Source organism: Pleurodeles waltl, chromosome 7, assembly GCF_031143425.1.
Source record: "Pleurodeles waltl isolate 20211129_DDA chromosome 7, aPleWal1.hap1.20221129, whole genome shotgun sequence".
Taxonomy (NCBI): Eukaryota; Metazoa; Chordata; class Amphibia; order Caudata; family Salamandridae; genus Pleurodeles; species Pleurodeles waltl.
In genome coordinates, this window is record NC_090446.1 from 1,001,256,421 (window position 1) to 1,001,282,413 (window position 25,993).

The following is a 25,993-nucleotide window of genomic DNA, read 5'->3' on the forward strand; positions in this document are numbered from 1 at the left end:
TGTTCCCATCATGTCCAAACTGAGGTCCTCTAAAATTGCTACAAATAATGACTCAAAGACCTTGGATAACTATCTTTTTAAAGTAGTTAGTAAAATTAACAAAGATAGGAGATCATCATTAAGTAGGGTTAGTCCGGAAACATCTCCCATAAGGCAGTGCTTACCCTCTACATTAATGTCTCAGAATGTCTCGACTATTTCCAACAATGAGATCGATTTAAATATTGATGTTTCTGTGGTAGAGCAGGTTTGTTGTTCCGAACCTATTCAAGTACAGGATCGGACATTACCATCAAGGTCTCCTCTTATTCAATCTCCCACTAGGAGAGCGGTACGTGCCTGTAGGAAGGGGCCTGTCAAGAAAGCAGGGTGTCGGAAGCCAAAAAAAGCTGGCCCAACAGCTACCAATAGGGGAAATGTCCCTGAGCACACCAATATTATTGAGGGGTCTAGTCTGCACTCAAGTAAAATTGATCTTCTGGTTACAATTCTTGAATCTAAATTGGAAGTACTGATCAGCCCCCTGGTGGCCAAGGTAGAATTAGTGCTTCTTAGGGTTACTAGACTGGAAGGCCTTGTAGAATCTTGTCTGACTCGGTCCACTGTTCCACCGAGTACCCATTTAGACTCAATAGGCTCTATGGATAATCGCCCAGTGGGTTCAGTTACACACTCTATAGTCAGTAATAGGGTGGAGGGCTTGGGGGTTACTGCCCAGGCCCCACCGACTGTAAGTGTGCCGACCGCCTCATCCTCGTCTACATCGCCAGTAGGGTCGGCTAGTGCACAAAATACATTTAGTCAACCACGATCAATACAAAGGAGTACACAGGACACTATAAGAGGGACAGTCATTGATAGAAGAAGTATAACTAGGCGACTTAATTCTAAAAATCTCCCGCCAGAATGTGCACCATATACTGTGGTTCTAACAAATGTCCCAGAGGTTGACTTGTGTTTGAATGGTTCTGGGGTAGAAACGTATCCTGCTCTTAAAAACAAGACGCTTGCTTGGTTGAATAAGAACTGTGGATTTCCTTGTGCCCTTGCAAATGATATTTTATTTACCCGCAGAGTTAGTTGGATTGGCAATGGCCCAAAAAATAGAGGTGGAGACTGTATTATTATAAATTTTAAACACCCCCAACACGTGGTAACAGTGCTTCTGAGAGCTGCAATTTTGCCAACTCTAGAAAATGCGGTTCTTGCTAGACCTCTTGGCTTCTTTTATAATCATGGGGCCAATACTCAATGTCGCTCGTTGTATGTGCAAGGGCAATGTTCAAATGAGAACGGAAGAGGTATGGATGCCTGTACCCCGAATGTAACTGTGAATATGTCCCGGTCTCAAAGTAGGGGGGAGCCAAGTCGTCATCAGTTGTCTTACAGGCAGACCGTTAACACTTTACCTCTTCACAATCGGTATGCTGCCTTATCTTCTATGGAGGAAAATGATTGACTGCCAAATGTCTTGGGAAATTCTTCCCAGTCTTCAGCATCGTCCATCAAGATTGCTGCATGGAACATTGCTGGTCTAAAGAGCAAGTCTGGGATAGCCGAATGGGAAAGGACACTAAAATCTTTTGACGTCATTGCTTTACAAGAGACTTGGGATCAAACGAATAGCTTTTTCTTAGATGGCTTCTGTCATTTTTGCGTTCCAGCTACAAACAGTGTGGCAGGAAGACCTAAGGGGGGACTATTAAGCCTTTTCAAATTGGATATGAAAGGTACCTTAACTCAATGCCCCTCGGGCTCAGTAAATTGTCTAATTGTTGAGCTTTTTACCCAGGATAAGGGTAAGATCCTTTTTATAAATTTTTATAATTCGCATGCTAATGATTGCACCAGTCAAAACCTGGATGACTTGGATAAATTCTTGGCAGTCTATAGTATAAATGTTAATACTTTTGAGTACATATTACTAGGGGACTTTAACATACATCCATGTACCCTACCATGTATTAGGAGGGATGAGGAAGGCCCTCCCTTTTCCTCAACTGCTCATCCAGAACATACTAGGCAGGGGGATTATCTTGAGCTTTTCCTCGCTAAATGGAATTTATATGAGTCTGGCTGTGGAGACGGGAATAGTAGGTCCCCTACGTTTAAGGGCAAAGAAAATGGTACTATTATAGATTATATTTTTTTGTCTTCTTTTTTGTTAAATAGTGTTTTAAATTATTGTACTGAGGTGTCAGTTTTTAGTGATCATAATCCTGTTGTACTTGTTTTTAAGAACACTGAACTGATTTCTCTCAAATCAGTCGCAGAGAGTGGGGGCTTGAACCTTAAAGTCAAAGACCAGAATCGTAGGTTGAAGTGGACAAAAATAGTCCCTGAAACTTTTTTTCAGGAGGTCTTATCTAAAGTGGAGGATGAAATCTCTATATGTCTAGCGGAAAATCCAGATCCTAAGGAGGTTATATTAGCATTTGATCAGATTTGCCTAGAAATTAATCGTAGTCTTCAGGCTAAATCTAGCCAGAAGGCGCTAGAGGGCAATAGATGGTTTGATAAGGAATGCTCTAAAGCACATGGTGCACTACTTAAGGCATTAAAAACTATTCCTAAAGATCGATCAAAAATAGTAAATGCTAGGAAAGTGTATAAAAAAACTATTCTAGAGAGGAAAAGGACTCTGAAAGATAATGCCTTGGCTCAACTCTTGGATCCAGATACCCTAAAAAACAGTGGTTTATTCTGGAAAATTATAAATCAGCCCTTTTTTTCTGATGAAACTAATACTCCTTTAGAGGCAAATATTCCAGAGGAGGGCTGGATAAAACACTTTAGTCAGATATACTCTAATATTGGTCCTCCTGGTGGAATTTTAGCAGATGAAGTTGGGGAAACTTCCCCTGACAAGGATGCAGTTATTTTTGCAGTTGCAGATGTTGAAAGGGCTATAGACCTAACCTCAAAAAACAAAGCCCCGGGCCCAGATGGGGTACCTGGGGACGTTTTTAAAAGTTTTCCAAAATTTTGGTCTAAGGTATTATGCAAGGTTTTTAATAATCTTGCATTTGATAAAATCCCGTCATCCTGGAAGAAATCTATAATTATACCAGTGTTTAAAAAGGGTAATAGGCAAGACCCATCCTGTTACAGGCCGATTTCACTGATTGATTCCTCAGTGAAAATTTTAGGTCGAGTTATTTTAAATAAATTGAACGATTGGTTAACAGAGAAAGGGGTCCTAGCAGATGTGCAGTATGGTTTTAGACTTAAAAGGAGTACTATAAATCAAGGTTTGAATATGTATTAATAGAGAAATACACGAAGGCGAAGGAGGATTCCATGTATCTGGGGTTCATGGACCTCTCGTCAGCCTTTGATCTTGTAAATCGATCTAAATTATGGAAAATCTTACTTGACATGGGACTGGGCAAGGCTCTTGTTAACCTCTTAGTAGATTTACATACTGACCTAACAGCTTCGGTTAGAGTTACTACTGCGGGACGCTACACTAGCCACTTTAACTCAGAAAGGGGAGTCAGGCAGGGGTGCATTCTGGCTCCCCTCCTTTTTACTATTTATATAAATGCCTTGGAATCCACATTAAAAGATGCTACCCAGGACTCCCCTCGGATAGGAGAACTTGGTATTCCGGTTCTCCTATACGCGGACGATGCTGTCCTGCTTTCTCGTACTGGTGTTGGTCTTCAACGATTATTGGACGCCTTTGAGGTTTTTATGACTTCCCTGGATTTAAAGATCAACGTTAAAAAGTCCCAGATTATGATTATGGGTAAGGGTAATAAAAATAAACTCCCCAAAATCTTTACTTGTGGGAGGCAAGAATTGTGTAGAGTACCAATATTTCCATACTTAGGGATCACTTTCGATGAGAAAGGCTCCTGGGGTCCCCAGATAAAAAATAGAAATGTTGCCCTTGTAAAGTCGTCTTCTGCTCTTCGGGGTTTTATGAATAAACTCGGGGCGAGGCCAATTGTTAGTTTGCTAAAAATTTACGAAGCAAAATGCCTTGCAATAGCAACGTATGGAAGTGCGATATGGGGCTATTGCTCTATGGAAAGTATACAGATTACGGAAAATAAATTTCTAAGATCGGTTCTCTCTCTTCCCCAGTCTACTTCCACACACATTGTCCATACTGAATTGGGTGTGGGCTACATTTCAGACTTGATCAAACTGGCCCCCGTTCTAGCCTGGCTAAAGATCTGGCTGAATCAAGAAATTCCGCTCAACCACTCCATTCTAAAAGATTGCCTGCAGCTGGATAAAGTAAATAAAATAGCGTGGCTAGTTTATATTAAAAATTGTTTTGCTAGATAAGGGAGATCGGATCTTTTTTATTTCCCGGAATCAATAACTGTTAAAGATATTGGTCTGATTAAAAGCACGATGAAAGATCTGTTATGTTTAGAAAGAGAACAAGTTGAATATAAGAAACCATTGGTGCGGGCCAATATTATTTTGAGTACTTATGTGGGCCCTGAATTATATTTGTCTATTGTAAATCAACCCTTTCACCGGTTTCTACTCACACGCTTCCGGTTTAACCTGATCCATCTAACTCTTGGCTACTTTCAAACCTGGTCTCCTCCGGAAAAAGGAACGCCGTGTAATTGTGATAATTTTTCGATCCAGAATACAATGCATTTTCTGTTATTCTGTGACCATTACGCGGCCTTAAGAAATAAATATTTGTTCCCAATTTTAAAGGAGGAGGGGTTTATACAGGTCAAACCTGCCCTCTTGTTCTTACAGTTATTGCAGACCCCTAGGATTATGTTCCATGTTGCTAGTTTTTTAGTGGGAGCTGTTAGGGTTAAGAAAAAGAAGTTCGCCATCAATCCGATTATTTTATTGTAATGAATTGAGTGATTAATTAACTTTTTTATAGGAAATGTAATTTCTGCGAATCTGGGAGAATATTAATGTTTCACGTTAAATGATGTTTTTAGGATGTTTCTACTTTACTGACCCCCCTTTTTAAACATTATAAATAATATGATTTGTTGATTGCCTGTAATATTTGATTGTACTTTTTTTATGCCTTTTTATGATATTTATTTATCGAAATAAAGTACTCTGACTGACTGACTGACTGACTGACTGAGTCTCTTTAACACACTATTTGGTAGTAAAGTACACCCATAAAGGCACCTCATACTCCTCGTCCCCATTGGTTCAGCACGTACTGCGCTACTTATAGCTACTGACCAATCTGCGTGCTTCATTTAGGACATGGTGTAAAGCACTATAAGGCCACACTACTTGTAGTATGAGTTCTATGTTAATGACCACCACTAGCTCAGAACTCTTTATGTATTATCTTCAGCAACAGCACCCTCGTTATACTTCGAGCCAAATGCAAACCTACTAGCTTGTGCAGTCAAGCACCCACACTTAGATGTGTGCCATTCCCCATCCCTGAAAGATCACGGTATTATGGTACGAGTTTATATGGTTCTCTGTTACATTGATAGATCTTTTTTGTTAGCCTTTCGTTTGTTGTTCTCCTAGGTTCCTCCATTAGGTGGCATGTCTTCTACCATGCAAGTAAATAAATAAATAAATAAAAGATGTGTATAATTCAGTAATGGCAGGGCGGTAATATTGAGAATAATGGTTATGTTCCAATGATGAAATTGAATTGATCCTTATTTACAGAGCACCTAATCCTTTTTTTTACTAATATTTTGACTTGCATAAAATTATTGGATCAGTGTGAGAGTCAATTTGTGATGGCTTCCACTAACTATTCATTATAGAACCCACTGTTTCAGATTCACCCTTTCTAAAGTACGCTTCCTTGCTGCTTCCTGGCTATCTGCTGCAAAATATTGTAAGTTGTTCAATGATAGCGTAAAAGTTTCCAGGCTAAGTATCACTGTCTCTAGCCAACATGTTCTGTCATGAAAAAGAAAAACACAATTGACCCTCTTGGTATTGTGTGAAACCGGCTTCAACACACATATCCACCTTCCACTGATGCAGATGGTGATCTTCTTTACAGGCTAGGTCTCAGGAGGGTAGGATTTAAATTGCCTTGGCTGCTGGGCAGGGTATCTTTCTGCTGTTTTCCTTCAAAAATATAATTTGGCTGTGCCTGTCCTCCAGGTTAATTAAGGAACAAATGCCTTCAGAAGACCATTAATATTTATTTAATTTGTAGGAATCACTAGCTGGGCTTGATTTTGATGCCCCAAACACATTATTTACTATTTTATTTCTCTTATTGTTTTCAAAATCACAACACACTCCTGATCATCACCATGGAAAATCAATGTTGAATTACAATATATCGAATCTGAATGAATGTGTTTTCCAACAAGGGGATTCAAAATAATTGTAAGAAATGAGGTAATCAATCTCAAGCCAATGTCTACATTCAAGTGTGTTAGTTTCACATGCATCTCAAGTAACTTTAGCTTTCCTGTATTCAGAACACTGTAATCAATAGAAGTCACAACTGAGTGCAGGAAGCGAGGTTTGTATTTCCACTCTTTCTCAACATATAGGGGGTCATTCTGACCCTGGCGGCAACGACCGCGGAAGCACTGCCAACAGGCTGGCGGTGCTTCTGGGGCCATTCTGACCACAGCGGTACCGCGGTCAGAAAAGGGAAACCGGCGGTTTCCCGCCGGTTTCCCGCGGCCCCAGGGAATCCTCCACGGCGGCGCTGCAAGCAGCGCCGCCATGGGGATTCCGACCCCCTTCCCGCCATCCTGTTTCTGGCGGTTTTCGCCGCCAGAAACAGTATGGCGGGAACGGTGCCCCTGCAGTGCCCATGCCAATGGCATGGGCACTGCAGGGGCCCCCTAACAGGGCCCCACATTGATTTTCAGTGTCTGCTTGGCAGACACTGAAAATCGCGACGGGTGCAACTGCACCCGTCGCACACCAGCAACTCCGCCGGCTCCATTCGGAGCCAGCATCCTCGTTGCTGGTGCTTTCCCGCTGGGCCGGCAGGCGGCCTTTTGGCGGTCGCCCGCCAGCCCAGCAGGAAAGCCAGAATGACCGCCGCGGTCTTTTGACCGCAGTGCGGTCTTCTGGCGGCGGAACTTTGGCGGGCGGCCTCCGCCAAAGTTGGAATGACCCCCATATTGTCCTAAATCAGTTTTCTTCTGTGTCGCCAAGTCTGTTTACTTTTTGAAAAAATGCTCCTCATTTCCATTGGTTGACATGTTTTGACCTAGTCTTTGGGACCACAGTACGGAGGTCTTTCTCAGAATTAAATTCTTTATCAGAAAGTTGGGCCTGTTTGTCACGTGAAATAATTAATAAGGTAGATGTGAAACTCCAGCCTAATGTATGTATTCCTATCAGCATTTGCGACTCTGATGTTCACCTACTGGTGTTTTTGCCATGCCTTTGTCTATTCTCACAGTGAGCCCAGCCTTTTGTGGCTTACATCTTTTTATATATATATATATATTTTATTTTTTCAGCAGAAAAAAATATTGAATTGAGGCTTACTTTTCTGACAGATGTGAGTAATGAAGATTGCACATCTCTATGTACCTATACATCTGAGCTACTAACAATAGCACCCATAAACTCCCCATTCTGCATAAAATTTCAATAATTATCCATTCCGCTTGCACTATTTTCTTTCTAGGAAAGAGAATTACATAATTATAATTAAACACTAACAATAAAAGGAAACCTAGTAAGAGACAGCCAAAAGAGAGCAGAGGGAGCTTACCTTCTACTGTGATTAATAGATCACATTAACTTGACACTATTTTATAACAAAAATATAAGGATGCGACTCACTTAGGAATTTCTATGAGGCCTGTCAAACCCCTAAGCATATGTACTGCGAATTACATGTTAATCTCTATGACACAAATATATGCCGATTCAAACTCAATCCCCTTCAAGATTAATACGTCGGTGAAAATGTCTTTGAATTTAGCTGGGATTATGATTCAGTCATCATAAGGTATGGGTTTATCAATCAGCTGTGCAGCAGAACATGAACAGCCACAGCCAGCAGCTAAGTTTGTTGTTCCAGTGGTAAAGGTTTTGTGCCAGAAAACTTAGCATTAGGAGAAAGTGTGTAATTACATAATTTGTGGCAGTTTCACATCCAAAAGCTATGTTACATTTCCAAAGTTACTCAAATTACTCCAGCATATTTAAAATGTTGCTGAGGCCTACTAATAATCACTTAGACCTATCACCCTCTTGGTGACTTCTGGCCAAGTGTCTTTTATAATCGACTCTTCACAAACTATTCTCTGCTTTCACATATCTCAGTTTAACCACTGCCTGGTCCTCTGCACAAGCATCGTCTGTAAACACCTGTCACTCCAATTTATGTATCTCTTCATCCATCTGTTCAGGCTTATTCTGACCCCATAGATATGATTTTACTAGAGGCATCCTGTTCATCCACCACTGTGGAAGCGGATCGCTCATTTGTCTTATAGTACAGAACATTTTTCTCCGCTATTGTAACATGAACAGCTGCATCATGTGCTGTAAACACCACAATGGTACCCTTCAGGGCATCCTCACCCCACCACAAAAGGGTCTGAAGAGTACTATGGTCTGAAACAGACTGGGCCAGATACTGACTCTCATGAACTTGCCTCTTAAATGTTTCCTGTTCCCAGAACCATATCCAGTCTCTTGTACCAGTCAAAGTAAAGGAAAATAATAAAAGTATTTGTGTGCTTCTGGATACAACTCTCTCCAAATGTGCACAAACTGCCACTGCTGAACCCAGGAGTAAAGCCTCTGTGCCACCAGTGCATTATGTACTTCTAATAGTAGGAGAAAGAATCCGTTGCCCACCCCCCGTAAACCTTTTTATTCCCGTAAGTGAATCAGGAGTTGAGTCAAAGACTCCAGCATCTGTGTCTCTCCTTCATTTGGGGCATAGACACTGCTATAGTAAAGGGAACCCCTTCAAGGACTCCATACACTAAATCATAACATCTCTCCAGATCTGTGTGTGCCTGTAGCTGGACAAATTAGTCTAGATACTAGCCAAAGCAAGGTGCTTCTAGCTAAAGAGGAGTCATTTGGACCTACCACTTGACCTCCCAACTAAGACATCATTTCCCTCCAACCAGTCTCACAGCAGGTGTTTCATCTAAGATTTCAGATCAGCATATTAAAGATGAGTCTCCTGGAGAGATATTATGCACACCCTATTTGCTTCAGATAGGAGCATTTTTGTATTTTGCACAATACTGCAAACCCTCACACATTTCATGTCACACACTTATAGACATTATTCATTGGCACATAAGGAACACACACTCTCCAGCAACATCAACCCGAGCCCTAGTGCGCAAGATTAAAGAGTTCATTTTCCATCCTAGGTGACATCTCATATCCAACACAACTGCAGAAAGGCAGATATTCAGGTGCATCCACAGCTCACTCCTCAGCTTGTAACTAAACTTACATAGAGTATAACACAATACAATACTTCTAACTGATAACACAATAATCATCATTTGGTCCCAGCTGGGGCAGTTCCCCTTTGGTGGTGGAAAACCTGCAAAATGAAAGAACTATAGCACTATCTCCATCTCACCCAGAAGTCTATACTCGTTTTTCGACTGTCCCTCCTAGAACTCACATTATCCCCACCCCGAAGGCCTCTTTTGAATTATCCACTTTAGATGTCAGATCTAATCTGTGCAGACCACATACTGTCATATGATAATTTCTGCTATCATGGAAGTGACTGTCAGACTCGGACTCAAAAGGTCAGACACATCTGCAACATCTGAGTGCATGTCTGCCTCATTTTGTGCATGGACTGTGCTCCAATCCAAGATCGTCTATCCTGTTCCTCCTCTGCGTGTTACCTAGATGGACACCCATAGGCCTTTCTGTGGTCAAGAGTGGTTTCTCAACTTACTCATCTACTTCCATTCCTCTCTGCCCACAAACAAGACATCATTTCGCTCCAATCAGTATCTCCTGACCTATTTTGGCCAGGCAGCACACTCCCCGCGCGCACAGCACCACCCCCCGTGTCTCCCCCTCCCCTCCCCGCCCTCGCTGCTTCTAGGGAGCGAGGCCCTCTGGGACCCGATCCGCTAGAGTGTCTCTCTGCCTTTCTTCAGCCTTCCCTCTTTTGCCTTCTTTCAACCTTGACTCTCTTTTCCTTTTCCAGCCTTCGACTCCTTTTTTGCCTCTTCTCCAGCTTTTGACTCCTTTTTGCCTTTCTCCAGTTTTTTACTCTTTTGCCTTTTTCCATTCTTGGGCCTTTTAGCCCTCCCTTGCTTTTGCGCCTTTTTTTACCGCTCCTCCCGCCTCCCCCACCCCCCATTCCCCCATTCACACACTCCTCCCACCTCCCAGCTGCTCCTCCCTCCCTTCTTAATGGCGGTCGCTGCGTGCTAAGGTGAGTGTCTCCTTACATATTTTGGCAAGGTAGCACACTCCCCGCGCGCACAGCACCACCAAGCCATGCCCGTGTCTCCCCCTCCCCGCCCTCACTGCTTCTAGGGATAGAGGTCCTCCGGGACCCGATCCGCTAGAGTGTCACTATGCCTTTCTTCAGCCTTCACTCTTATGCCTTCTTTCAACCTTGACTCTCTTTTCCTTTTCCAGCCTTTTGTGCCTTTTTTTCCCGCTCGTTTTTCCCGCTTCCCCTGCCCCGCACCCCTATTCGCCCGCTCCTCCCACCTCCCAGTTGCTCCCCCACTTCTAAATGGCGGTCACGCGCAGCAGGCACGCCAGAGGCAAGCCCGTCTGCGCCCGTCCGCGCCTGAACCGTGCCCAGCGCCAGAACCCTTGGACCACGCAACAGCCACCTCGCCAGCATCCACTACGACTCCGACCCCCTCCGCGCACTCAACACCGGCCGAGACACCACCTGTTTCCAGGCTTCTCTAAAGAGCATGCACGGGCCTTTCTCCTGCCACAACTGCAGCTTCACCTGCACCAGAGCCCACAAACCTCCTAGGACCAAAACAAACCACCTCCGCTGCATACTCCTCAACACCCGCTCAGCACGCAAGCACGCCATCGAACTCTGGGACCTGCTCGACTCCACCACCCCGGACGTGGCCTTTCTAACCGAAACCTGGTGGAATTACTCTTCAGCACCGACACTGCCATAGCCATTCTGGACGGGTACAAGGTCTCTCAAAGAGACCGCACCAGCAGAACCGGAGGAGTCATAGCCATCGTCCACAAAGCCAAACTCGAAGTCAAGACCCTCCTGGACGACTCCTTCAGCTCCGCCAAACTCCTACGCTTTCAAGTCCACACCAACCCCAACACCATGCTCAGAGGAACACTCATCTATAGACCTCCAGGACCTAGGGCACCGTTCAGCACCGCGATCGCCGACCTTGCCAGCACCCACGCACTCGCCTCCACGGACTACATCCTCCTCGGGGACCTGAACTTTCACCTCGAAAACAACAATGACACCAACTCCACCACCCTGACCGCCAACCTCGCCAACCTCGGCTTCATACAGCTCGTCAACACACCCACCCACACAGCCGGTCACACTCTTGACCCCATCTTCTCCATAAGCAACCACGTCACCTTCAATCATACCACCGAACTCTACTGGACCGACCACCACTGCATCCATTTCACCTTCAAGAAACAAACAGAACATCACCTCCCCGAACAACCACCCCGCCAACGCTGGGGCAAAGTTACAGAAGATCAACTAACCAACGCCCTAGCCCAAAAACCTCCCGCCAACCCCACCGACCCTGACATCGCCGCACACAACCTCAAGCTATGGATCGACGACTGCGCCAACCGCCTTGCACCACTCAGGAAACCCTCCAACAACCAAGTCAGCAAAAAAGCCACCTGGTTCACCAACAACCTCCAAGCCTCCAAACGCAACTGCCCGAAACTCAAGCAAATATGGCTACTCGAACGCACTCCAAACAACCACATGGCACTCAAGGATCCTACAAGCAAACATCACAAACTCATCAGGCTAGCAAAAAGATCCTCCTTCAAAACCCGCCTAGAAAACAACGCCCACAACTGCAAATAACTTTTTAACATTGTAAAAGAACTCTCCATCCCAAGCGTCACCGTCAACAGCATCACCCCCTCCCAAGAACTATGCAACGCCCTAGCCACCGCCTTCCACCGGAAAATCACTGACATCCACGACAGCTTCAACACCCCTCACACCTCGGACACTCCTACTCCGCCCTCCATGAACTCCACCCGCTCCAGCTGACTCACCTCCTGGACCAGCATCAGCGACTACGAAACTTGCAAGACCATGAATTCCATCCAATCCGGATCACCATCAGACCCCTGCCCACACCACATTTTCAACACAGCAGACACAGCCATCGCACCACACCTACGGAAGGTCATTAACATCTCCTTCGAAACTGCAAGGTTACCGGAAAGCTGGAAACACGCCGAAATCAACGCTCTTCTTAAAAAAACAAAGGCGGACCCCAAAGACATGAAGAACTTCCGGCCCATCTCCCTGCTCCCTTTCCCGGCGAAGGACATTGAGAAAATTGTCAACACACAGCTCAGTCGGTATCTCGAAGACAACAACATCCTTGACCCCTTCCAGTCCGGCATCAGACGAAACCACAGCGCTGAGACCGCCCACCTCGCCACCACAGATGACATCAGAAGCAACCTCGGCAATAGAGAAACATCTCCCCTCATCCTCCTAGACCTATCGGCCGCCTTTGACACTGTCTGTCACCACACTCTGAAAATCCGCCTCCTCGAAGCAGGAATCCAAGACCAGGCCCTCGAATGGACCTCATCCTTCCTTGCCGGCAGAACCCAAAGAGTCCGCCTCCCCCCGTTCGAATCCAAGGCCTACAACATCATCTGTGGTGTACCCCAGGGTTCATCCCTCAGCCCGACGCTGTTCAACATCTACATGGCCCCCCTTGCACAAGTGGCCCGTCAGCACAACCTCAACATCATCTCCTATGCCGACGACACCCAACTCATCCTCTCTCTCACCAATAACCCACACACTGCCAAAACCAACCTCCATGAGGGACTGAAAGCCATCGCCGACTGGATGAGAGGCAGCCGGCTAAAACTGAACTCGGACAAAACAGAGGTTCTCATCCTTGGGCCCCCCTCCGCCTGGGACGACTCATGGTGGCCGGCCTCGCTGGGTTCCCCACGACACCGACCAACAGCGCACGAAACCTCAGCTTCATCCTCAACTCATCCCTCTCCATGTCAAAGCAGGTCCACGCCGTCTCCTCCTTCTGCAACAACACCCTCTGCATGCTTCGCAGAGTCTACAAATGGATCCCAACCTAAACAAGAAAAACAGTAACCCAGGCCCTCGTCAGCAGCAGACTCGACTACAGCAACGTTCTCTACGCCAGCATCACATCCAAACACCTACAACGCCTCCAACGCATCCAAAACGTCTCCGCCCGACTCATCCTCAACATCCCTCGCCACAGCCACATCACCCCCACCTAAGAGACCTTCACTGGCTCCCCCTCAACAAGAGGATCACCTTCAAGCTCCTCACCCACGCATACAAAGAACTCCGCAACACCGGACCGACCTACCTGAACAGCAGACTCAGCTTCTACACCCTCACCCGGCAACTCCGCTCCGCCAACCTCACCCTCGCCTCCATCCCCCGCATCCGGCGCAGATCCTCCGGCGGCAGATCGTTCTCTGACCTCGCCGCCAAGACCTGGAACACCCTCCCGTCTGACCTTAGACAGACCCAGGACCTGCTTTCCTTCAGAAGACTCCTCAAGACCTGGCTCTTCGAGCAGTATCAGCACCCCCCTACCCCCCAGCGCATTGAAACCCTCACGGGTATGTAGCGTGCTTTGCAAATAGATTGATTGATTGATTGATTGATTGATTGAATCAGTCCCACAGCAGGTGTTTTAAGCAAAAATACTATGTTGTCCTTAATCGCTTGCAGCCTTGTCAGGAACAGCAGAGCATCCCTAATATCTTATTGTGCAGTTTTGCCTTGACCTCAAGAAAGGAACTCTGCTTTTGTGTTTTGATAATATAGTCTGGATATGAATGAACTTGGTTGCCTTTCACGGTTGACGGGCCATTTTGATGAACCTCTTGTAAAATGTGGTCTCTATTCCAGTACTTGAGTAGTTTGACCACCAGTGGTCAGGCGTGACCACACACCTAGAGCGCCCCATAGCTCACAAACTCCAGGGCAGTCCCGGATCCACAACAGCAACAAGCAGCCAATCACCACTTCGAGGGCCCATATTTAGTCATTTTGATTGTCTGTACAGCATTTACGCTCCATCTACATAAATGTTACAGGTCCAGGCAGCCGCTGCAATTCAGTTTCCCCTTGTGGCTGCCATCTTTGATTTCAGGCACTGTTGTCTCTGAGGCCTCTTGTGCCACCTGCTCTGTGTGGAGCGTCTGTCTACTTCATATAAAAGGGTCCTTTGGACCTCAATAAAATAGAAGTGCCGGTCCCAGGAGCTCTCCGGAGACCCGTCTGACTACATTGACTGTTTAGCTCTGCCTCCAACATCTGCAATTTCTCACTATTACTATAACTAGCTATTTCTTTCCCATCTCTCTCATAATGAAATGAAATGAAAATGTAACTTATAGCGCACACTAATACCCTGAGGTGTCTAGGTGCGAAAAGTCTCAAGGAGACTGCTGACTGTTATTCAGAAAATAAGAATGAGATATTATTGGGAGAAAAGTCAGGTTTTAAGTGCAAGCAAGTCTAAAAGTCTGATTTGGCTAGCAAGTCTGTTTCGTTTTTCAGATCAATTGGAAGGGAATTCCAGGGTTTGGTTGTACCGACAATGAAACTTGGGCCACCCCAAGAGGATTTTAAAAAATCCTTTAGAAATATACTACTGGAAGGATTTCCTGAGGTATTCGGTACCAGTATCATGAAGTGCTCTGAAAGCAATACATAAGGCTTTGAAATCAATACGCTTTTTTATTGGAAGCCAGGGGAGAACGTTAAGTGCAGATGAAACTTATTCATACTTAGGAATTCTCAAAAGGAGAAGGTCAGCTGCATTTTGTAAAATCTGAATTTTATTTAGACATTTTTGGGGGATGTTAACAAATAGGGCACTACAGTAGTCGACTTTAGATAACACCAAGACTAAAGCCAATATTTTCATTAGGCTGGCTGGAATAAACAAGAATACTTTGCTAAGGAGTTTCAGGATGCAGAAGATAGATGATGTGATGATATTTCTGTGTCCCTCGAAGGAGAGATTTCTATCAAGGGCAACCCTTACGTTTTTTATCTTATTGACTGGTGTTGGGAGGGAGCCTAGCTCTTGTGGCCACCAAGCTGGTGACCAGAAGGAGGTACTGTTACCAAAAAATAATACCTCAGCTTTGTTAGACTTCATTGTTCAACAGTTCTGAGACATCCAGTTTCCAACCTGGAGGAGACAGTCATGGAAATGTTTGGCTGTGTCTGCTGGGTTAGTAGGTACTGATATTATGATTTGCGTATCATCAGCATATGTTACTACGAGAACCTGTATGCCTTAATCAGCTTGGCCAAGGGGGATATGTAGATATTAATCAAGGTAGGGCTCAACAAAGAGCCCTGGGGAATTCCGCATGGTATAGTGAAGAGCAGAGAGTTGAAGTCTTCCAATGCTACAAATTGTTCCCGGTTGGTAAGTTCAGATTCATGTAGGGTAATTGCTTGATCCTTGATCCCAATGTCTGCAGGTGGTCAAGAACAACACTGTGGTTGACAGTATTGAATGCTGCCGGTAGGTCAAACAAGACCAGAGCAGCTTTCTGCCTGCGTCGACTGTCAGCTTTGTTTGCACATTTGCAGAGATGAGAGCAAGTTCATTGTTGTAGTGGCTTTTGAATCTGTATTGCATAAGATCGAGATGTCCCTGACTTTCAATAAAGACTGCTAATTCACTGTTCATGGCTCTTCCTACAACTTTCACAGGGAAAGAAATCCGTGAGATGGGACGATAATGGTTTGGATCTGTAATATCAAGGTTAGGTTTCTTCAATAGAGGAAGAATGAAGGCAGTTTTCCATGTAGAGGGAAAATAACCTGTGTTGAACAGCTGATTAAAGATGATCATTACATGTTTGGAATTCATTTCAGGTGAAGGTGAATTATTTTTGGGGGCCAGGGGTCCTGGGGGGAACCTGATTTAGTATGGCTAAGAAAAGCTTTGACCTGCTCCAGGGAGAGGGGTGAGAAACAAGGGAGCGTGCTGGATTCTTCAACCATCGGATCAGAGTTGTTTGATCGAATGACAAAAATATGAGATTGTCCAGTATTAAGCTGGGCTGAAAGGCAGCTGTAGAGCGACTTTACCTTATCCTGAAAGAAGGATGCTAAGGAGTTGCAGGACTCTTGGCTGGCATTGGTGTTCTTTTTTTCAGGCGGTTTGATTAGTTTTTGCACAGTTACAAATAGTTCTTCAGATTAATTTTTAGAAGATTACATTTTTTGCATGTGAAAACTAGATTTTCCCTTTGCGGATCAGGTCTTTGTACAATGCTAAAGATTACCTATAAGCTTTGCTTTCAGTCAGACCTTAACTATGCCTCCATTTCCTTTTAAATCTGCAACAGGTCTGTTTTTGGAGTCTTAAATTCTCTGTGAGCCAAGGCTCTGACGGTGCTTTTCTAGTGCCCTTGTGGTATTTTACAAGGGCCAGAAGATTAAGGCCCTCATTATGATCTCAGTGGTAAAGACCGCCGAGATCAGCACTGGCGGTCAACAGAAGACCACCAGCGCGACAGACCCCCGCTGGCCTTATAATGTTTTCCCTGCTGGGCCGTCGGGCAGAAACAGTGTTTCCGCCCGCCGGCCCAGCAGGGAACAGGGCCTTAACATGGACGGCGGCCATGTACATAATGAGGGCCTAAGTGATGAATTGATCCAATGATGGTAGGCTTCTGCCTCCTTGTCAAGATCTGACTGGGGTTTAGGGAGAGTTTGGGCTAGAGTTTGATTAAGTAGGTCTGGTTTGATTATGTGCCATGGGCGAGATGGTCTGAGAGTGCTGGGCTGAGAGGGGGCAGAAACGTCGTTTTTGGTTTGAAGGATAAACATGACAGCAAAATGATCAGACCATACTATTGGGAGAGAAGGGAGACCTGAAAGGTAGGGATTGTCTGAGAAAATGCCATCTACCAAATGTCCGTTGGAATGCATAGGTCCAATACTGTCCATAAGGTCCAAACATTGGGTAGCATCTTTATTGTTAATATTATCTAAATGTATGTTAAAGTCACTGAGGATGGTAAATTCTGAGGAGCCTACTTTGATGTCTAATAGTTGACCAATTTTAGGACAGGAGGCAGCCCAAGGGCTGGGTGACCTGTAAATCAGTAGGCCATTAAAAGAGAAATAATCAGTGAGTTGGAGTTTAAAGGAAAGTGCTTCTAATTCTTGAGAGCTGGTTAGTCCAGAAAAAATCCCTTTAAACTAGCTGCGATATATGACTGCCAGTCCCCCGCCTCCTTTATTTGTGAGGTCTAGTCTGAACAGTGAAAAGCCATCCAGAATTGCAGTGCATAGTTATGGGCCGAATGTTGCATCTGTCCAGGATTCCATGATAAAAGCAATGTCTAAATGCTGTGATTGGAAAAATCCAGCAAACTCTTGGGCATGTTTGATGACTGACTGAGCATTAATAAGAGTGTACTAAATTGTTCCTATTTTATGAGGGCGTTTGGGGAAAGAAGCCTCCTTAAAGGCCAAACTCCTAACTTTTTCATTAGATGACGTAATTTCATAGTTAGGACAGATGGAAATATCTGAGGAGCTGAGTGGGCCTAGAGTTGGACCATTACAGTGCTTACCTGGTCTGTTCAGGCTAAGTAGCCTACCCCTGGAATAGCAGGACCTGATTCAGAGGAAAAAACGGCATAGCGACTAGCACTGAGCATGGTCCAAGCACAGATGGGCGCGGACATCATTGCCTTTGGTGCGCCATCGGTGCGCTGCTGCAGAGACTCGCTGTTACAGTCAATTTCAAGGTCTGCATCCAGTGGGGACGTGTCAGGGGGTGTGGCGACATGGCGCTCAGTTGCAATTTCTAAAAACAGTGCAGGTAAAAAATAAAAAGTCAGGACCAGGGTCCAGTAACCGCACGTGATCTGCTGTAAGCTCCCTTATGGACAGTGAACTACTGTTAAAGTAAAACAAACTAACAAAAACAGAGAAACAAAATCATCAGAACAGTCCAAGTAAGTATTGGGCAGGCTGACCCTCTTAAGATGGCACTTCTAAGGCGCAAAACGGACCCAGTCAACTCCAAAAGTACAAGGAAACAAAACAGTGCAGTTTCCTCCAATGAGCGCTCAGTGCTTGGTCCCTATTTACAAATCTGATGTCCAGCTATGCCTGAAATCCCTAGAGGTTGCATTCTGCACTTCAGCTATATGTAAGGCCCACGTTCATATTCCAACTCCTCTTCATCTGTAATCACCAACCATCAGCCTCTTAGAAGTCTCATGAGGGGAAACTAGACAACTCTGCTCAATAAGTGGCAGCTGTTTTCTGTTGGAGAGCAAAGGAAAACACATGCAATACCCACAGATATTGAGTTAATTAGGGAAAATATCCAATGCAGGCCAGAGAAGCAAAATAGGGCTAGAGGGCATACCTTACCAAGCAGTCTAAGGGCTTTCCTCCTGCACATATGGGGCCGTAATTCCGTTACAAAATTGCATGTTAATGAATTCTGTTTTTATTTCTGATGTGTCATACCATGTGCACCAGACATTTAGGGTGATACCGGATTCCTATTAGTTGCTGTGAGCTTCCGACAGGTTCTGAGGGCTTGATCCGAGCCCACCACGATCCACATGAAGTCTCTTTGCTCACTTATGAAAACACTGATAGAGAATTATTACGTACACTTTTATGTTGAGGAACTATGAAAGTCAATACATGTCAATTAATGCAGTATTGCAATACAATAAACCAAGCCGGAACATAAATGTCAAACGTATTATTTTTGAATCCCCTTCTCACGTACTTTACCTTTTGTCTTGTGTGTGTGTGTGCGTGCACACATTTACAGAAGAGCTAAGTGAAGCCCATTACGTAGCAATTGCACTGACTCGTATTACACGTTTTAAGCCTTTCCTCGTTTACAATTATAGTTTAATGGTGGTGGAACATGAAAAACTGTGTAGGGAGTTGAGAGCAGATAATCTGATATGTGGAAGCAGGGATTTAAGTGAGATGAAAAAAGTAGGGGAAGGTCCCTAAAAGGGACATGGCCTATGCAATTAAGGTCATGGCTTAAAGACATAAATTATGTCTGTGATTCTCACAGCTTACCAAAGGACAGGTATTTTGATGCCTCTCTGAGGTTCTGTTATTGCATCCCAATATGTAACACAACAACTGACATACACCTAAAACCGGCCAGGACAATTGGCCTTATCAGTGGTTGTTAGCTGTTTAAGATAAATGAGTAGCAACAATGATTTTGTTGTAAATAATGATGAAAAGGTTTCTATTCTGAAACAGACTGTAAGCTCAACATTGCTAAGGCCCGTGGAAGGAGTAGTGCTCTTCCGAATGTCGCAATCATTTATGCGCACTCAACATTAGGCATGTACACCCTTTTACTCAACTCATCACTTCCTTCTGCAAATCTTGCACCCCATCTCTTTCCTCTTCAGCGCCCTCATTTCACTCTCTCCTGAATGCATTTCCTCGCATCGCCTATATTTCACCACCTTCCAAACACACAGTGCACCCACTCATTCGTAAGCACTGCAGTTTCTTTTACTTTGACCTTGTCAGTACTTTGAAAACTGTGTGCCTTCTTCATAAACATTTGCACAGAATCACAATTGCAACTGAAATCGGTCACCATCGCGCTGTGCACTCTTCAGAGAGGATAAAGATTGGATGACTATGTACTCTGAACACCCTTTATGACCCTCTGACAGGCACTCTGAGAAATAAACTGACTGCCTTCAGCCTCTCCTCTAGAGCAATGGTAGCCTGTTTTAAACAGCTGGAGGCTGCCTAGTTCAAAGTATGCACTATACAAAAGAATGTACAACATATTAAGAACTTACACAATTTTACATTCCGTAGGAGTAAGCATGTGGAATACATCCAGAAACTAAATTACTAACATTAATTGCTTTAAGGCTTTTTTACATTCGTCTGTCAGAAACTGATAGGTGTTTTTGCCTGTAAAGTTAAGCCCATGAACATAGGGCCAGAAAGGGACTTGTTTCACTTACTACCAGGTGTGAGATCCAGACTCAGACCTACCAACTCACACGGTGTCACATGATTTTGGCTCTCTTCACACGGTTTTCCTCTGAGGAGTCAAAATCACACGGTGGCAGCCAGGAGGAGCTGGAAATCACGGAAAAGGTAGAATTTCCAGCTTCTTTTTGTGAGCTACAAGCAGCCAATGTGCAACTAAGAGGTATGAAAACACTCTAGGACCTCGGCTGCAGCCCTAGCAACCCTTGTGTTTTTTGTTTTTTGGGGGCAGTAGGAGGTCGATGGGGGCAAGGCATAGGGCAGACGTACCTCAAAAGGTAGCTTCCAACATAGAGCCCCGCCCATAGAAGGCCCTTTCACACAGCACATTTTATGTTCAAGTTGCCAGGTTTGCGGACGGAACCAGCCCACTGAAAGCCCTGTGTATAAATGTTTTAGAGGAGGACTGGCCCTGAAATAGTGCACATTTTAAAACTGCTATGTCCACTAAGTGTTAGAGCTTTAAAAAATGAGGATAACATTTATAGACTAGGTAAATATCGAGACTTCAATTTTTTTTGCTGAGCAACACTGTTTTAGGAAACGGTGTTTAGTTCGGTAGTAGTAACCAACCAGTGTGTGGCACATTGGCTAAATAGCAAGAAAAGAATCGCCATTACTGTGTATCTAGAATCTGCCAGGTCTAAACACTTGTGTGTTCAGCTGGAAATAAGGCCACATTCAACGAGTAAACCCGAAAAAGAGTATGTGAGTAACTGTGTAGAAAGTTGCATATCTATGGAATTGGTCACATGTTCTGTAGAATCATCTATCAATATTTCACTGCACTAGTACATTATGAAAAATCACCTAGAAGATCTCGTGTCAATGATGCTCTGGTACCAGGTACGGAGCATAATAAGGGGTTTCTGATTGGTACTGTCCACGTTTAGCCTTCAGGATGAGGCTAGATCTAGAGTTTGTTTTTTGTACTGAGAGTCTCCAAAACATGAAATGGCAATGTATAGCCAGATGGATACGTCATACCATGTAATTACCTGTTATGTTATGAAATGTTACATTATTAGTTTTCTTGAGTGCACATGCATACAGGTTTCAAGGTAGTCTAAAAGAAAAACATCACGACCAGCTAAAAAAAGACTGTTGAGAGAAGAGGTGTGTTGCGTTATTCAATGAATTCCAAGTGCTTATTTCTTCCTCCAGGTTTGAGGATGTATATATATTACAGTGTCTTGATGACTGAACTCAGAAGGTTTTTTTTCAAACCATCATATTCCTGAACCTGGGCACTGAGTGCTTCATGTAAGTACTTGATCAAAAATAATCACTAATGCTCTGTGGTCCTGATTTAAGGTTTGACCTAGTGAGTACTAGGGATCTGCTAATTGCCATTTGAAGATCACCTCAGTTGTGGTAACTTATACGGTCCAAGTGCTTTGAGATTGAAAGCTGAAAAGTATTTTTATGAACTACAGGATCACGTTGAAAAGCTGAGAGTCATTTGGGTTCTTGCTGATGAATTGTGGTGTTTTCTCTACGGAAAGGGCTTGTATTACCAGTTAGAATGTGGACGCCCATAGAACTGTGTTGTAGGCAATGGAGAATAAACTCACGCAAAATACCTAGTCCTGGAAGAAGGCAGACTTTACTTAAATTGATTCTTCAGGTAGGGTGAGGATATTGAAAATGACATCATTAAGAGGACCGAGATTATTCTGAAAGGTGTGTATGATACAGTTTAGAAAGGGGCTGTGCTACAGCCAGCACCAACAGAAGAAAATACATTGTTGCCATTGTAAAGGATTTTATCTTACCAGAGGCTGCCTCTAACTCAGTCACCCATCACAAGACCTCTGCAACAATCCCTCTCAATTCTTCAGCAACAAAATGACTGGCATTCATAGGAAACTTAAATGTGCAACCAGACACAACAGACCTTGCCAAAAGCCTCCTAATCCTGGTGGCCCATCTTCTCTATAGAAGAAAACACCGCCACCATGAAGTCGAGGAAGGCAGGGGACACATCTGGCCCTTGACTCCACCATGCCTACTGCTGATGACTTCAAGCAATCAGCATCATGCTCACAATACTTCTGCATGCCTCCATCTCTTCTGCTACCTTCTCAGATGCTTGGAAATGGAAACACACAACTGTCCTCCCATTGCTGAAGAAACCCTCTGATGGCCTTTCAATGCTCGCCAAATACAGACCGATATCCCTATTACAATATTAAGGCAAGGTCCTTCAGAAAATCATCAACAGATGCCTCACCAAATACCTCAACAACCACCAATTTCTCAACACCATCAGTCTGGTTTGAGATCCAACCACAGGGTGAAACCTGCCCCCATCGCCACCATGGATGACATCCACATGACTATGGGCATAGGGAACAAAATAGCGCTCACCCTCCTGGAGCTCTCTGCAGCATTTGACATTATCTCCCACTCCATTCTTATCGAACGCTTATATGACATTGGAATCCAAGTACAATCACTCTGATAGATCTATTCCTTTCTGATTGAAAGGACCTAGTCTGTCAGACATGTACTATACACCTCAGACACCCGTGACCTCATCGGCGGAGTTCTGCTAGGATCCTCCTTGAGCCCAATTCTCTCTTCAACACATACATGATCCCTCTGGCCAGCATCATCGCCTCTCTTGTGCTGACAACACAAAACTCATTTTCTCTTTTATGGACAAGACACCCAGTACCTGGATCAAATTATGTGCCTACATGGCTCAAATTACCCACTGGATGAATACCAGCTGTCTAAAGCTGAACACTGACTAAACTGAAATCATAATCTTTGGGAAGAGCACTTCATCCTGGGACTTCACTTTGTGGCCAACAAAGCTAGGGGTTATACTCATACCCACCACCCACACCAAGAACCTAGAGATCATCATCAACAGCAAACTCAGCATGACTGTTCAGGTCAACCTATCACTGCTCATGCTTCCATACCCTGAAGATGCTGAGGATCTTTTCCAAATAGCACCTGGAAACTGTCACACACACCCTAGTAACAAGCAAGCTGGAGTATTGAAACATCCTTTAATGAGGGATCAGCAAAAGACTCACCAGAAAGCTGCATACCATTTAGAACCCTAGTGCCAGAATAACTCTCAACCTCCCACACTGCACTCACATCACACCACACTTGATGGAGCTCCACTGGCTCCTCATACACAAACAAGCACAATTCAAATTCTCACCCGCACTTTCAAGGTACTACATAACAATGGCCCATCATGCCTCAACAATCTCATCTGCTTTCACAAACCTATCAGACATCTCCACTCTTCCAGACTCCTAATCACACACATCCCACACATACAGAAAATCAGATCCAGCAGTCGATCCTACTTATACATTGCGTGTAAAGTGTGCAATGACCTACCACAACATATAATTGCCGCCTCCTCACTTCTTGAATTCTGCAACAAGCTGAAGACATGGCTTATCACGAAGCCTCACTAGGCCTTAAATTTGGCTCAGCTCAAACCTGCTCAGCACCAGGATACCCTCCAAGGTGATAGTCCACTCTACAGATCTGCATTACATAGTGTAGGTGAGGTGGAAAATCAAGATGAAGTAAAATGGAACGGAGACAAGCCACTTTTCACTTTCACATTGGATGGCTGAATTCAATCTAATATAACGCAACTTAATGACTGGCATACCTGGGGTAAAGAAGGTGACATCTGTTGACTGTGACCACAGCGTCTGTACCTTTCCAGATGAAGCAGCCTCTTGGGAGTTCACATTGTCACTAATTCAGATTCGAAGACAGGTGGAATTCAGGGTACCTGCCTAAAAAAGTATACACAATATTAAAGAAAGGGTGAGAACTAGGCTGCAGGGTAGCGTGGAGTTCCTGAATTCAACAATCCAAAGCGGAGTTCGTTCTCATATGCAAGATTTTGTTTTGCTGCTCTCTCACGAGTGCCACAATACTCTCAGCCGCTTTCAGGTACGCCCCAGACTTTGTGTTCACTTAAGCTGCTTTCTGCCACCCGTGCAAGACTTTATGTTTACCTGCGTTGCTTCCAGCTGCGACACCAGCCAAAACAGTCCCACTCGTAAGTGCAAATTTACCTGGAGTAGATTTTCTACTCAAAATGAATTTAAATCTAGTCAAAAAAAGCTTTTGGAGTGGATTTTCTTCTCCAATGGACCCCTCAAGTAGTTTTTTAGTGTGAGAAGCCTTTTTCATTTTTTTTCGAATAGTGAAGGATGTGCCCCATAGACTCCAAATTCCTGTCCTTGTCCAGCATGATCCTGCCAGTGCTTTGCCCATTTCCTGGTCACTTTCCACTTGGATTTTGAGGTAGAAGGACCACTCTCTTTGTCTCCTGGATATTATTGAATAGTGTTGAAGTTTGTTTGCCTGAGCATGCACCACTATTTCTTTGTACTTTAAGCTGATTTTAAAATGTTATAGTGGTCGGTGGCCTGGAGTTTATGTATGGGCTAGGTTTTTATTTATTTTACATTTCATTGATTTTTCATCTTTTGTAACGGAAAATTGTTACACAGCTCAGTACCTTTGCAACATTTGCAATATTATTTTACTATGTGGTCTAGATTTCCAAAGGGCCATCTAGTCATTAAACCCAGTACTAGGAGTCATCAGTGCATACAAAAATGTTTCAGTGGTATATGTTTTTAAAACTTCATTTAGGGCAGGGGCGGTATTTGATTGCATTTAAAATGTTGGCTATTGTTTGCATTTCATGCAAAAAGTGTTTATTTTGTTGGGTAATATTTGATGCCATAGGATTGTGACGGGGTGCCGGGAAAACAAGCACAGGGGGAAACTAGAAAGTACGGAGAGACGTGCAGATGAAAAGACAGAGGGCAGGAACCCGGAAGATGCGGAGGAGAAGAGCAACCCAGGGAGACAGGAAGAGGGAACCGAGAACAAGGAGGCAGAAGTCGGCAAACACCTATGGCATATGGACACCATAAGGAGCCAAATCAGAGGAAGGACACCCAAGGAAGTGCTGGACCCAGAGAGCTGTGAAGAGGAAATCCTGCCACGTGACAGAGGAGGAGGAGGAGGACAAACAAGAAGACCCACCACACTCTTGGAAGAGCGTGGCTTTCCAGGAATGGGGAAAGGGAGGAAGGCAATACCCTAGGACTAGCAAACGGAGGGAGAGGATGGAACGCAGGGAGAGGGGAACAGGGCAGGAATAATACATAATAGGAACAACATGAAAAAAAAAGAAAAGAAAACTATAGGCTCCACAGGTTTTGTTTCATGTGTTTTCTTTATGTGCACGCCTGAACCTACCAGCTGAGATTGTTTGTTTTGAAGGGAAAATGAAGCATGTCACCATTAATCACTCTGAACCGTTATCACCATATAAGTAAAGAACAATACTTTTTGGGGGGTTAGAAAAAAAAAGAAAAACAATTAGAAAGGAAAGGAATTACCCATTATTAATACTAATCATCTCAACTAACTCTGATAAGGAGAGAGACGTCAACCGAAGAAAGAAACAAAAAGAAAACCCTTGGACCTAATTATACTAACACCCACATTTTTTTTCTGTTTTTCACTCTCACACCCAATCAAACAGTAATTATTAGATTCCACACAAGAAGGTGAAACAACCAGTTTTTTTTCTCTCGTATGAAAGGACGAGAAAAGTCTTATTTCTTCCTTCTCTCTCTCTCACCTAGGCTGCGGATGAGTCTACCGAGAAGAGGCGACCTCGTACCAGGAAATGAAGAAGGAATAACCAAGAAGAAGTCATAAACCCATAAGGACTTACCTGAAAAAAGGGAAGAAACAGACTATCTGACACTGAGATCTATATTG